The sequence below is a fragment of the Rana temporaria genome, chromosome 4 (assembly GCF_905171775.1).
Source record: "Rana temporaria chromosome 4, aRanTem1.1, whole genome shotgun sequence".
Lineage (NCBI taxonomy): Eukaryota > Metazoa > Chordata > Amphibia > Anura > Ranidae > Rana > Rana temporaria.
Window position 1 is genome coordinate 401,665,585 of NC_053492.1, and position 15,035 is coordinate 401,680,619.

The 15,035-nt window shown below is 43.8% G+C and overlaps 1 protein-coding gene across 1 annotated transcript in view; it reads left to right on the plus strand.

The window, feature by feature from the left end:
* The first annotated feature begins 3,758 nt into the window (after positions 1-3,758).
* The window catches only part of LOC120937752, a 44,794-nt gene continuing 33,517 nt past the window's right edge, over positions 3,759-15,035 (plus strand). The window contains exon 1 of the mRNA XM_040351210.1: positions 3,759-3,931. The gene's annotated coding sequence lies outside the window, so the exon portion shown is untranslated. The remainder of the gene's footprint in view (positions 3,932-15,035) is intronic.

Sequence of the window (15,035 nt, forward strand, 5' to 3'; positions counted from 1 at the left end):
CTCTTTTTTTGTTTATAGCGCAAAAACTAAAAACCGCAGAGGTGATCAAATACCACCAAAAGAAAGCTCTATTTGTGAAGAATAAAGGACGCCAATTTTGTTTGGGAGCCACGTTGCACGACCGTGCAATTGTCAGTTAAAGCGACGCAGTGCCGAATCGCAAAAAGTGCTCTGGTTTTTGACCAGCAATATGGTCCGGGGGTTAAGTGGTTAAGCTACCCCCTGTTTAATAATTTGAACGATTGTTACACTAGATTATACATGTATTAAATCTGTTTTTGAAATGTATCTATTTCTCTGCTGCAAAATCTAATGCCACATACACACGATCGTTTTTCGGCATGAAAAAAACGACGTTTTAAAAAAATGTCATGTAAAATAATCGTGTGTGGGCTTCACATAATTTTTCGTGTTCTGAAAAACGAAAAAAAAAAATTCCGAACATGCTGCATTTTTTAACGACGTTTTAAACAATGTCGTTTTTCGGGTTGTAAAAAATGATCGTGTGTGGCCTAAAACGACGTTAAAAACCTGCGCATGCTCAGAAGCAAGTTATGAGACGGGAGCGCTCCTCTGGTAAAACTAGCGCTCGTAATGAAGTAAACAGACTGAAAAGCGCGAATCGACTTTAACTAACACTAATTCAGCTAAAGCAGCACAAAGGGTGGCGCTTTCCGCATGGAACTTCCTTTTTGCAGTGCCGTCGTACGTGTTGTAAGTCACCGCGCTTTGCTAGAGCATTTTTTAAAAACGACCGTGTGTGGGCAACGTCGTTTTAATGATGAAGTTGGAAAAACTTTGTTTTTCTACATGCTGAAAAACTTTGTTTTTTTCATGCCGAAAAACGATCGTGTGTACGCGGCATTAGAAGATTTTACTAGCAAGTCACCTTTAAGGGCCCATTAAGAAATGTGGGCTGCAGTAGTAAACAGTTATGCCGCGTACACATGATCGATTAGTCTGATGAAAACGGTCCATCGTACTGTTTTCATTGGACGAACCGATCGTGTGTAGGCCCCATCGTTTTTTTTTCCCATCGGTGAAAAAACGTAGAACCTGTTTTAAAATTATCTGATGGTTAAAAAACCAATAGAAAAAAAACGATCGTCTGTGGGGAAATCCATCGATCAAAAATCCACGCATGCTCAGAATCAAGTCGACGCATGCTCGGAAGCATCGAACTTCATTTTTTTCAGCACGTCGTGGTGTTTTACGTCACCGCGTTCTGACACGATCGTTTTTTTAACTGATGGTGTGTAGGCAAGACTGATGAAAGTCAGCTTCATCGGATATCTGATGAAAAAATCCATCGGTCTGTTTTCATCGGATGAACCGATCGTGTGTACAGGGCATTAAATGCACATTTGAACCTGCGTTGTTGCAACTCAGAGTAACGTACTATCCATAGTGAAGTGCATTGACATGTTATTTATTTAGAATGGCCCCATAGTCACAATGCATAGCTGCAATGCCCTGTGGCTGCAACACACCACAAACTAAATGCTCATGTATCTTTTCAAGCTTTAAGCAACTGAATGTACAAATGTGAAAGGCCACAACAGAAAAGAATGAGATTCAATGTTGAGACAAACACTGTAGCTACTGACTTTTAATAAGGACACTTACCTGTCCAGGGTGCCTGTGATGTCGGCCCCCCAAGGCCAATCCATCCATCGGATCGGGTACTAAGGGAAACAGCCAGTGGAGCCTTGTGGCTTCACTGCCTGTTTCCTACTGCGCATGCGCAAGTCGCGCAGCGCTTTGTGAATGGCTGGCGGTCTTCTGGGACACACATAGGTCCCAGAAGACAGCGCACCCGATTGCCCAGAAGACAACGCGAGGAGGAGGAGAATGAGGACTACCGCGGAATAGGAAGTGGCAGATTAGGACGATCTGCCTAGCAACAGCCATTTCTGGTAAGTATAAAAAAAAAACTTTTTACATTTTTCATTTTTTGTCAAATTATTATTATTTTTTTAGGGTGGACCTCCGCTTTAAATATCAAAGTAGTACAAAGTTACTTTATATATAAGGTAACTATTTTAATTACAATAAGGCCTCATTTACACTTGTGGTTGAAGGTGGTAAAACACACAGTTAAGCCCTATTTTACTGCTCCCCCTTAACCTGCAGTGGGTGGTAGGTGTACATACAGCTACAATTATCACTGCTGTTGCATTCAATTGAATGGGGGCACCCGCAATTGCATGCAATGCACATGTTGCAGCGCCCTAGTGTGGGGTTTGGGCAGAATGGCATGGGCAGGCAGATTGGCGCACAGGTACGTCCTTTTAAATTTGCCACCCAGCGAGCGCGCCCACCGTGTGCCACGTGAGCGAACTCGATGTTCCCGGCGGCCCGCGATTGTGGTCGGCAAAGGTAGAACAGGGGGATGCCTTTGTAAACAAGCCATTCCCCTATTCTGCCTAGTGACACAGTCACTGATGGCTATTCCCCGTGATCGGGAGCGGTCATCAGTGACGTGTCACGTGTAGCCAGGCCCCCATACAGTAAGAATCACTCCCTAGGGAACATTTAACCCCTACAGCGCCACCTAGTGGTTAACCCCTTCACCTCCAGAGTCATTTTTACAGTAATCAGTGCATTTTTATAGCATGATCGCTGTAAAAATTACAATGGTCCCAAAAATGTGTCAAAAGTGTCCGCCATAATGTCGTAGTCACGATAAAAATCGTTTTTTGCCGCCATTACTAGTAAAAAAAAATATATTAATAAAAATGCCATAAAACTATCCCCTATTTTGTAGACGCTATAACTTTTGTGAAAACCGATCAATAAACGCTTATTGCGATTTTTTTTTTTACCAAAAATATGTAGAAGAATACGTATCGGCCTAAACTGAGGAAAAATATGTTTTTTATATATTTTTAGGGTATATTTATTACAGCAAAAAGTAAAAAATATAGATTTTTTTCAAAATTGTCGCTCTATTTTTGTTTATAGCGCAAATAATAAAAACTGCAGAGGTGATCAAATACCACCAAAAGAAAGCTCTATTTGTGGGGAAAAAAGGACATCAATTTTGTTTGGGAGCCACATCGCACGACGACGCAATTGTCAGTTAAAGCGACGCAGTGCCAAATCGCAAAAAGTGGCCTGGTTTTTGACCAGCGTAATGGTCCGGGGGTTAAGTGATTAAGCAGTTTGAAACAGGTGGTGAGGAGGCAATATGCCTCGTCATTGACTTTAAAGTTCTTTCTGAAGAGCGATCCAACATGGAACACTCCCAGACTACCCCTCATGTGTAAAGAAGGCCTAAAACAATATTTCCTCCATAAGCCCCATACACACGGTCGGACTTTTGGCCAACCAACTTCAAAATCTGCAAGTTTTCGAATTTGTCCGACCGTGTGTACGCTCCATCGGACCAACTTTTTTGGGTTTCATCCGACAAAAAGTTGGGTCTGCAAACGGACCAACTTTTCGGCAACAAAAGTCAGATGGTGCCTTGTCTCACCGTGTGTACAGCAATACAACCAACTTTTGGACAAAGTGCAAATATGCATGCTCAGAACCAATGTTAAAAGCAACAAACAATAGCAGAAGTTAACCAAAGGGTGGCGGTAAAGAGCAGAAAAGAGCAAAAAAAACATGTGATGTTAGGAAAGTTTTAGAAAAGTTTGCAGAAAAGTCTGACTGTGTGTATGCTATGGGTGGGGCCGGACAAATCAATTAGGAAAAAAATCCAAGGGAAATTTTGTTGGATGTCTGACCGTGTGTATGAGCCTTAAGGCCTCACATTGACATGCAGTCTAGACTTGCTCCTATGGTGGCAGTGAGTTGCTGCTTTCCTGCATAGTATCTCAGGGGTTAAGTCAAGGTATTAGGTGGCTCAGGTGTGATAGCTAATGGGGTTTTGGTTCACTACAGACATTCAAACAAGGCAAAGCATGGCAAGTCCTCCATTCCAGTAAGTAGATCATGTTTATTGTCATGAAACCAACAATATATGCACAATGGAAGCATTAAAAGTCCTTATCTGCCAAGTATCCATGATTTCCCTTTTTTCATATAAAGGTATGTCTCTCTTTAACATTAGGCAAAAATAAGGATTCAGTGCTATTGTGTCGAACCATGCAGCAAAAATTCTATTTATGTCAGACCCATTGGAGTCCTATGTAGTAATTATGGTGTACATGCTTTTCTGCCCCAAACCCTTCGATACTTACGGTACATAATCGTTGCAATTTCATTAAATAATGAATGCAGATCTAAAAGTTCCAATTTGTTCACCTGTACTCACATTTTACTTTAATGGGCCCATTGACACTATCATGCACGTAAAAATAAGAACTTTAAAATGTTTCTCTGTTGGCCTGCAATCACGTTGCAGTGTTTATATGCATCTATGCTAGTTTCTGCTTTTTTTAAATTTCTTTAAATGCATTGTTTACTCTGACCCAATTGACACACGTTTTACGTGCATTCCTGCGCAATAAAATGCCAACATGTTACATTTTAATGCACATTTCTAGAATACATCTAAACTGAGCATTTTAGTAGGAACATGACACATAGAAAAAACTATTGCTTTCTGTGTGTCATTGCAGTTACCTGCATTCATCCAGTTTGGAAAAAAATGCAGGTACCTGTCCCTAGTGTGAATGGGCCCTTAAACTTCAGAATTTGTGCATATGCAGTCAAACTTTGTTCTTTAAAACCCTGGTTCATGTTGACCGCAGGAATGAAATTGTGCGAGTTCAGCTGAACTTGCGCAATTTCATTCCCGCATGTCAGTCGAGACTTCGGGGGGCGATTTCTGAGACATCTGTGCGGGTTTTTGCACAGATGTCAATGGAAATTGCACCCTTAGATCGACAAAAGTAGTACAGTGCAGTGCCGCAAATGCGGCGTCGCACCGATTCAGATGGTGCAATTGCTGCCGATTTGGCATGCAATTTGCCAAATCGCATAAATGTGAACCAGGGCTAAAAGCTATTCTTCAACATGTATACCATGAGATGAGGAGAAACACAGGCTTAATGCAATGGCTGCTGTGTAGAAACTCATAGCAACCAATCCTAAACATTTTCATTTTTTAAAATATTTATCACTTTGCATTATGTTATTGAATAAGGCTAAAGTGTAAAAAGTCTAGTCCATAGAAAGCTATTATATATCTTCATATTATTATGCTTTGGAAAGTAAAACAGGATTATATATACACCTCTACATGGGACAACTGCCTTCATTTTCGAAATACAAGGTGCCTGGCTTTTGTATTTTATTTTTTTAACTTTATTAGTTTTCCATATAAACACATTATAATCTACTAATACATTACATTTCAAACAAGAAGATTATAATAATACCCAACCCCCTCTCCCATTTAAGATTTCTCCATCTTCCATTCTCTCTCTTTATTAGATACTTTTCCCCTCTTTACTCTTCTTTAGTTCGAGTTATTAACCACTTAACCCCCGGACCATATTGCTGGTAAAAGACCAGAGCACTTTTTGCGATTCGGCACTGCGTCGCTTTAACTGACAATTGTCGTGCAACGTGGCTCCCAAACAAAATTGGCGTCCTTTTCCCCCCACAAATAGAGCTTTCTTTTGGTGTTTTTTGCGCTAGAAACAAAAATAGAGCGACAATTTTGAAAAAAAATTATATTTTTTGCTATAATAAATATCCCCCAAAAATATATTAAAATCATTTTTTTTCCTCAGTTTAGGCCGATACGTATTCTTCTACATATTTTTCGTAAAAAAAAATAGCAATAAGCGTTTATTGATTGGTTTGCGCAAAAGTTATAGCGTTTACAAAATAGGGGGTATTTTTATGGCATTTTCAATAATATATATTTTTTTTTTACTAGTAATGTTTTTTTTTCAGTACTGCGACATTATGGCGGACACTTTTGACACATTTTTGGGACCATTGGCATTTTTATAGCAATCAGTGCTATAAAAACTCATTGATTACTATAAAAATGCCACTGGCAGGAAAGGGGTTAACACTAGGGGGCGGGGAAGGGGTTAAGTATGTTCCCTGGGTGTGTTCTAACTGTAGGGGGGGTGGCCTCACTAGGGGAAATGACTGATCCTCTGTTCATACATTGTATGAACAGAAGATCAGCATTTCTCTCCCTGACAGGACCGGGAGCTGTGTGTTTACACACACAGCTCCCGGTCCCCGCTCTGTAACAAACAATCGCGGGTGCCCGGCGGCGATCGCGCCCGCCGGGTACGGGGTCAGGGGCGAGCGGGGGCGCATGCGCCCCTAGTGGCCTGCGCGAGAGCCGACGTTATATTACGTGCTCTCGCGCAGGGGAGCCGACCTGCCGCCGTAAAACGACGGCGGCTGGTCGGCAAGTGGTTAATATTCTAATTTTAATGTAGTTTATTTTATTATGTTATGTTATGCTCCCATCAATTCTACGTATCCCATTGTATGCTTGTAATCTGTCCATTCTTTCCACTTTTCTTGAAACTCCTCTACTACCTCCCCCCTCGCTAACCCTTAGATATTCTAAGTTGTAAATGTAATCTATTTTATTGCACCAACCCTTCAGCATAGGCCGTTCCGGTTCTTGCCAGTGTGTAGGTATTTGGCTCTTTGCAGCATTTAAAAGCAGTGGGTGCAATGTTCTCGGGTATTGTTTAGTTGGCATTCGAATGCCATGTAATTAACACCTCCACGGGTTTTCGGGAACTTCAATATTGATTATTTCTCTAATAATTATTTGCCTAATCACCCACCAATATTTTTTGATTTTGGGACATGTCCACCATATGTGCTTTTTTTGTATTGATCCAATGGCCTCAATGCTGTCTTGCAGCTGCGAGGAACAAGTGTACACATCAGGATTTCTGACATCTATACAATTTTATTGTCATTGTGTCTGTTCCTGGTTGGTGACTCAGAAAGTTTTGAGGCCAGTGACTGTCAAGCAAATAGTATTAAAAGAAAGAGGACAGCATTGGCAGCCCACATATTTTTTACTGCAGGTTTTTTTTCAACCAAAAACGATTGCACTGCCTCAAATGCAGCAGGCAAGGGGCTTAAAAGCACCAATATTCACACAGTCAGAGAGGGTACTGTGAAAATCGTGAAAAAATGTTTGGAAGTTGAATGTTATGAGACAGTTTTATTCTGCACACATGCTTCCCTCTTGAAAGATAAGCATATATTATGGCAGCCTTTTTCAACCAGGGGGCCCAGGCACCAAAAATGTTTACAGGCCAGCAGGTGGATCAAGTCTGCCTTTTAGTTACAAAAAGTCACAGGTTTTTATTGTGCACCATTGCAACCTTCCAGAAGAGAAACTGAGGGAGAGGAGAAACACTGGAATACTAGTCGGTACCAGTATGCAAAAATGTATTTGCTTTGGAAGAATAAATCGCCACTAATGTTCGGTGTGGATGTTACTGCTTTATGTAAAACTGTCAGAATAGTTTTTTACATTTTGCAATGGGGTGCCTTGAGACGGTCCATCTCAAAGGGTGTAAAGGGTGCCTTGACTGAAAAAAGGTTGAGAAACACTCAGTGCCGTTCCTGACCTCCCTGGGGCCCTAAGCAAAATGACATGTCACATTTAAAGTTGAGGAGGGGGGGGGGGGGGGGGGGGGGGGTTGGGGAGCAGTGACATGTCACATTAAAATCTTTGAAATTGAGAAGGGGGGGTGTTCTGCTGTCGGAAATTACATCTTGCATTAAAGTGAGAGGCAGGGGGTTCTGACTTCTTACCTCTTCTCCCATGCAGCCAGTGAGTTGAGAAGTGGGGTAAGGGTCCGAAATGACTTTGCACCAGGCGGGGCCTCTAGTAATTTGGGGGGCCCTAAGCGGCTTGCATAGTGAGCCTATAGGGCGGATCGGCCCTGGAAACGCTCTATTATGGATTGCCATAAAAAAACTGGAGGTCTCATCAAAAATAGCAGGCAGTGAGGCATCCTTCAGGACCTATAATGCTATAGCTTGTGACTTGAAAGCAATTCCTCATAGTGAAACGCTTCAATCCATCTATAATGCAGTGGAATGGCCACACTTTATCCATATCATTGCTTTTAAAATAAAATAATTGCATGTTTGTAAAGCACAGCAGTGACTCCAAAGGAATTAAAATGAGGACCCATTCATACATCTAGATGTTTGTTGCGGTGTGTTAGGCCCCGTACAGACGAGCGGACAGTCCGATGAAAACGGTCCGCTGGACCGTTTTCATCGGACATGTCCGCTCAGAGATTTCGGTCTGATGGCTTGTACACACCATCAAACCGAAATCCCCGCGGACAGACAGCGCGGTGACGTGGCGGTGACGTTGACGCCGCCACATCACCAAACCAGGAAGTAAAATACTTCCACGCATGCGTCGAATCCATTTGACGCATGGATTCGACGCATGCGGGAGATATCTGTCCGCTGGTTAGGTGTACTAACCAGCGGACATGTCCGCCGGACAGCTTTCCAGCGGACATGTTTCTTGGCATGCTAAGAAACATTTGTCCGCCGGATATCTGTCCGTTAGCCTGTACACACGATCGGATCTGTCCGCGGACCAGTTTCAGCGGACAGACCTGGTCGTGTGTACGAGGCCTTAGACATGCGTTAACATTGCTGAATGAGCTGACAATGTACTACAATAGATTAAAAACACACATGAACCTTTTTTCAGCATCACAGCACACAGTATGTTATATGAGCTTGCTAAACCTCCAATCCCAAAACTATGGGCCATCTCTGTCTCCTTTGCCGCTACAACAGCCTACACTCTTCCAGGAAAGCTTTGCACAAAACTTTAGAGTGCTTGTGGGAATTTGTCCCCTAATTAAAAAAAAAAGCGAGCAGCTACAAAAAAACAGTGAACAAAGGAAGATAACAAACAAAACATACAAATTGTAGCGCTAAGTGATGTGATAATAAAATAAACACTGAGGCCCGGATTCAGAAAGAATCGTGTATCTTTCTGCAGGCGTAGCGCATCTCATATGCGCTACGCCGCCGTAACTAAGTCAGGCGAATACCGTATTCAGAAACAATTTGCGTCCTTAGTTACGGCCGCGTAGCGTATATGGGCCGGCGTAAGCCCGCGTAATTCAAAGTAGGTTGGCAGTGGGCGTGTTTTATTAACCAGTTAGCAACCGCCCTATAGACGAAATACGTCTACAAGGCGGTTGCTTAACTCTGGGAGGGCGTCAATGTACGTCCTCCCAGAATCGCGCGCCCTGTGGGGCGCGCACACGGGAGTCTCCGTGGCCGCCGGGTCCTCCGGACCTGGCTGATCACGGATCACGGTAAATCGCCGCTGATAGCGGCGGTTTACCACGTGATCGCTCCGTCCAATGACGGAGCGATCACTAGTAAACAAACCGGCGTCATGTGATGTCATGTCATGTGCCGGTTCCTCCCTCTCCTCTCTGTACCGAACGGTACAGTGTGAGAGAGGAGAGGGGAGAGAGCGGAAGCAGCAGCAGCTGCTGCTGCGGGCTGGATCTGTGACACATGCAGTCACAGATCCAGCCATCCATCCCTCCCTGTGCAATACTCTGCAATGCCCCCATACTCTGCAATGCCCCCATACTCTGCAATGCCCCCATACTCTGCAATGCCCCCATACTCTGCAATGCCCCCATACTCTGCAATGCCCCCATACTCTGCAATGCCCCCATACTCTGCAATGCCCCCATACTCTGCAATGCCCCCATACTCTGCCATACTCTGCAATGCCCCCATACTCTGCAATGCCCCCATACTCTGCAATGCCCCCATACTCTGCAATGCCCCCATACTCTGCAATGCCCCCATACTCTGCAATGCCCCCATACTCTGCAATGCCCCCATACTCTGCAATGCCCCCATACTCTGCAATGCCCCCATACTCTGCAATGCCCCCATACTCTGCAATGCCCCCATACTCTGCAATGCCCCCATACTCTGCAATGCCCCCATACTCTGCAATGCCCCCATACTCTGCCATACTCTGCAATGCCCCCATACTCTGCCCTACTCTGCAATGCCCCCATACTCTGCCCTACTCTGCAATGCCCCCATACTCTGCAATGCCCCCATACTCTGCAATGCCCCAAAATACTCTGCAATGCCCCCATACTCTGCAATGCCCCAAAATACTCTGCAATGCCCCAAAATACTCTGCAATGCCCCAAAATACTCTGCAATGCCCCAAAATACTCTGCAATGCCCCAAAATACTCTGCAATGCCCCAAAATACTCTGCAATGCCCCAAAATACTCTGCAATGCCCCAAAATACTCTGCAATGCCCCAAAATACTCCGCAATGCCCCAAAATACCCTGCAACGTCGTCTATGGGGATTTTTAAGTAGCGAAGTTTGGCGCCATTCCACGAGCGTGTGCAATTTTGAAGGGTGACATGTTGGGTATCTATTTACTCGGCGTAACTTCATCTTTCACATTTATGCAAAAGAATGAAGAAAAAATACTAAATTTTTATCTTTTTTCTCTTATAGCGCAAAAAATAAAAAACCCAACGGTGATTAAATACCACCAAAAGAAAGCTCTATTTGTGTGAAAAAAAGGACGGAAATGTCATTTGGGTACAGTGTTGTATGACTGAGTAATTGTCATTCAAATTGTGAGAGCACCGAAAGCTGAAAATTGGTCTGGTTATTAAGGGGGTTTACGTGCCCAGTGGTCAAGTGGTTAAAATTAACCGTGACCCCATGCAAATGAGGGGCCGAACGAACGGCTCATGCTCAGTCACTTCGCAAATACTCCTCAAGATACGTTGGCTCAATGCTTAGTCGACGTGAACGTAACTTGCGCCCAGCCCCATTCACGTACGAGTTACGCAAACGACGTAAAATACGACGCTGTTCCGACGTTTCCGACGTCCATACCTTAACATGACTTACGCCTGCTTTATGAGGGGTAAAGTTACGCCGGACCGACGCCTTACGTAAACGGCATAGCTAATTCCGACGGGCGCAAGTACATTTCTGAATCGGCGTATCTACCTCATTTGCATATTCTACGCGTAAATCTACGGAAGTGCCCCTAGCGGCCAGCGTAAATATGCACCCAAGATACGACGGTGTAAGAGACTTACGTCAGTCGTATCTTGGAAAAAAACTAACGTAAATGCCTTTCTGAATAGGCGTAAAGATGCGACGGCGCAAATTTAAAATTACGGCGGCGTATCTGGAGATACGCCGCCGTAAATCGTTTCTGAATCCAGGCCTGAATGTCTATATCAAAACACCAAGTGACGGATGTGTAAAAAAATATATGATATAAAAAAGTCCAAATAATGTATTATATAGTGAAAACTTGATAGATGAATAGAACTGGATGAATAATCCCAGATCAACAGCGATTCCCACTTGAACGTGATGCACACTTGTGAAATGCCCGCCACCAGTAAAGCAGAGGCTTACCAGATAAATTGAACCCTAGTGAGCCTACGCCCAGAGGGTCAACAAAGCTGAGTATATACAAGGGATGTAGCAGCATGGAACCAAATCTTCAAACGACAAGGAGCAGCAAAACCACCAAAGGGAAGATCTCTAATGCTTGAAGATGGTAACTCTCAAATGGTCAAACCATGACCCGATGTATAGGAGAAGAGTGAAACAGAAGAGACACATAGCATAATACCATAGGAAAATGAGCGTTTAATAACGGTTAGAAACACTTACATGGAAGTCGAAGAAAAGAACGTTCTGATCCAAAATGTGCGTGGCTGCAGTGGAGTCACCCGACGCGTTTCACAAAAACTTGCTTCGTCTGGGGTATGCCTCCACTGATGCCCATCTCTCTTAAATATACAATCTGACCCTGATCACAGGTACACCCCGGAAGCTCGTCTAATCTGAGACAACTTCTGGGTTAGCAATCCAAATAAATCAATATATATCCCTGGTGTAAATGAATGTCCTAGTGCAAACACAGGCCGGGATGACTATAATAATGGTTTCCAATATGATCAGATTAATAAATAATTTGGTTGTGGGCATGAAAAGCAGTGTAAGCTGCACAGAATCGTACACAGCCAATCACGCACCGCCGTGCATGTCACATGACTCATCACATGAGCTGCGACCTTCCGATTTGACCAATCGCGCACCGGCATGCGCCTCAGCGGTCGTGAGCCATGACCTTCTGCTTGGCGCGGAGCGCAAACAGCGCGTGTCACATGACACGCACCTCACGCTTCAGCGCCCAGATTCAAAGGATCCGCCCCCGGAGCATATGCGAATAGGCCTGCGCCACGTGGCATACACGTCATATGACGCGCATGCCATGCTCCAAAGAGGCCTGCGCAACAGCACAACCCCGCAGGATGAATCTAGGGGAAATTGTTTTAATTGCGCATTGGGGTAAATATATAAGTGAAGACCACAAAAATTCTATGGCCAGAAAGAGAACAGACGTCCCCCTGCTGGAAATAAAAATAAGCCCAAATGTCTATTAAACACAGGTCTAAAATAAGTATAAAATGGGTATAGTAAAATAAGGGGGTAATGACATGTCGTCTACTAGACTGCTATAAAAATGTCTAGATTGAGTGCAGCCCATATATGGGTCCCCGAAATAGCCCAAAAACAGGGGACAATGGGATAGTAAACCCAAATCCTATAAAGGGGACATGATAGATATAAAATTGTATTACAAAATGGCCCCAGAAATGGCAATCTCCCATTGGACGAACCCCCGTAAGGATAACATATCCGTGTATAAACATTAAATTCTAGTAGATGACATGTCATTACTCTTTTGGACCCCCCCCCCATTATTTTACTATACCCATTTTATACTTATTTTAGACCTGTGTTTTTTAATAGACATTTGGGCTTATTTTTATTTCCAGCAGGGGGATGTCTGTTCTCTTTCTGGCCATAGAATTTGTGTGGGTTTCACTTACATATTTACCCCATTTATGCGCAATTTAAACAATTTTCCCTAGATTCATTCTGCGGGGTTGTGCTGTTGCGCAGGCCTCTTTGAAGCATGGCGTACGTGTCATGTGACACGCGCTGTTTGCGCTTCACGCCAAGCGGTAGGTCATAGCTCATGACCGCTGAGGCGCACGCCACAACCAAATTATTTATTAATCTGATCATATTGGAAACCATTATTATAGTCATCCCGGCCTGTGTTTGCACTAGGACATTCATTTACACCAGGGATATATATTGGTTTATTTGGATTGCTAACCCGGGAGTTGTCTCGGATTGGACGAGCTCCGGGGGGTGTACCTGTGATCAGGGTCAGATTGTATATTTAAGAGAGACGGGCATCAGTGAAGCCATGCCCCAGACGAAGCAAGTTTTTGTGAAACGCGTCGGGTGACTCCACTGCAGCCACGCACATTTAGGATCAGAACGTTCTTTTCTTCCACTTCCATGTAAGTGTTTCTAACTATTATTAAACGCTCATTTGCCTACGGTATTATGCTATGTGTCTCTTCTGTTTCACTCTTCTCCTATACATCGGGTCATGGTTTTACCATCTGAGAGTCACCATCTTCAAGCATTAGACATCTTCCCTTTGGTGGTTTTGCTGCTCCTTGTCGTTTGAAGATTTGGTTTTATGCTGCTACATCACTTGTATATCCCTTGTTTTCACTATATAATACATTATTTGGACTTTTTTTATATCATATATTTTTTACACATCTGTCACTTGGTGTTTTGATATAGACATTCAGGGGCAAATCCACAAAAGGATTACGCCGGCTTATCTACTGATACGCCGGCGTAATTTTAAATTTCCAGCGTTGTATCTTTGTTTTGTATCCACAAAACAAGATACAACGGCATCTGGGATCGATCCGACAGGCGTACGTCTTAGTACGCAGTTGGATCTTAAATGCAATTTTTCGGCGGCCGCTAGGTGGCGTTTCCGTCGAAATCTGCGTCGACCCCGTAAAATTAGCTATTTACGGCGATCCACGAACGTACGTCCGGCCGGCGCATTTTTTTACGTCGTTTGCGTTCGACTTTTTCCGGCGTATAGTTAAAGCTGCTGTTATGAGGCGTACTCAATAAGTATGGCCGTCGTTCACGCATAGAATTATGAAATGTTTACGTTGTTTGCGTAAGTCGTTCACGAATAGGGATTTGCGTAGAATGACGTCACCGTCGGAAGCATTGGCTTGTTCCGGGTAATTTCGAGCATGCGCACTGGGATACCCCCACTTTGTTTACGTCGGGTCACGACGTATTTACATAAAACACGCCCCCATTACATCCATTTGAATTAGGCACCATTACGCCGGCAAAGATACACTACGCCGCCGCAACTTACGGCGCAGATTCTTTCAGGATTTGAAAAAAAAAAAGTAAGTTACGGCGGCGTATTGTATCTTAGATACGCTACGCCCGGCGCATAAATGCGCCGCTGTACGAGGATCTGCCCCTCAGTGTTTATTTTGTTATCACATCAATTAGCGCTACAATTTTTTTAGGTACTAATGCTAGATTAAAAAAACTATATTGTGATTGGCACACCAAAGTCATCAAAGCATTGAGTTGACTTGCATGCTGCTTTCACACTGAAGCGCCATGGTGTTAGCGCTAAAGCGCCGCTTGTTTTTTTGCTGCCCTTTTCAGGCACTAGCGGGCCTGTGTTTTTAGGGTTACGTGACGACAAGACCTTAATAAAAGACCTTAAAAAAAAAAAAAGACCCGTTTTGCAGCGCTTTCAAAGCACTGCCCATTCATTTCAATGGGCAGGGGTGTTTTGGGAGCGCTATTAATAGCGCTCCCAACTCGCCCTAAAGATGCTGCCTGCAGCACTTTTTTCGAATGTCCCGCAAGTGCACCGCCCCAGTGTGAAAGCACAGACTACATGTGCTGTTTCTAGTGCTAAAATGCCTGAAAACTGCCTCAGTGTGAAGGTAGCCATAGGTAGGTGCCTTTTAGATGGTACTGTGACAATGCTACAGGGGGAGAGGAGTCGTATATAGGAAATTGTCCCCTTATGGACTCTTAGGTCCTCACTGGGAAGGCAGGCATTCCTTTCGATATTCAGTTCCTGGGAGAGTTTGGGTGGCCATCTTAATAAGGCAACCTTTAAATAGGAGAATTACCATCAT